Raw genomic sequence first — 818 nt, 5'->3', positions numbered from 1 at the left:
TTTTTAATAGGATCATTTTATATTTTGTTTTAAATATTTGGTTTATATTTAAATAACAATTTTTAACAAGATGTTAAATAAAAGGTTTTTTTTTCTTAAAAATATAAAATATAAAATAAGTCATTTTTTTGCATTTTTTAGTTTATTAAGTACATGCACTTATTGTTCAATGTAATAAATTTGATTAGGTTTTTTAATTAGGATCATTTTTATATTTTGTTTTAAATATTTGGTTTATATTTAAATAACAATTTTTAACAAGATGTTAAATAAAAGGTTTTTTTTTCTTAAAAATATAAAATATAAAATAAGTCATTTTTTTGCATTTTTTAGTTTATTAAGTCATTTTATATCATAATTTGACAATTGTTGGGTCATTTTTTGCAGTCATTTTCCATCATTTTTAGGTCATTAATTCATATTTTTTTTGGTCATTTTTTAAGGTTCTTTAGGCCATCAACTTCCGAGCCCTACATATTATTATAATCCACCTTGATTATAATATATCGTATATTATACCAGGTATGTGTAACAGAATTGTCGTTATATCGAACTCACAAATGTAATATAGCAGAGGTATTCAAACCTGTGCGTCGCAACTCCCAGGGGTGTCGCGGGAGTTGTCGAAGGGAGCCACGTCATATAATTGAAAACCAATAAATATTTTAAAATATTTTTAACATAAATTATTACGAAAAACGTTTATTATAATCATTGAGGCACACTGGTTGGGAAAAGTTGAATTTTCCGTCGGCTTTCCAAAGATAATTAATTTTATTGAAGCATGAAATAGAAGACGATACTTTCAATGACTGCTT

The sequence above is a fragment of the Acyrthosiphon pisum genome, chromosome A2, assembly GCF_005508785.2.
Source record: "Acyrthosiphon pisum isolate AL4f chromosome A2, pea_aphid_22Mar2018_4r6ur, whole genome shotgun sequence".
Taxonomy (NCBI): domain Eukaryota; kingdom Metazoa; phylum Arthropoda; class Insecta; order Hemiptera; family Aphididae; genus Acyrthosiphon; species Acyrthosiphon pisum.
Note: the sequence above shows the minus strand (reverse complement) of the source record.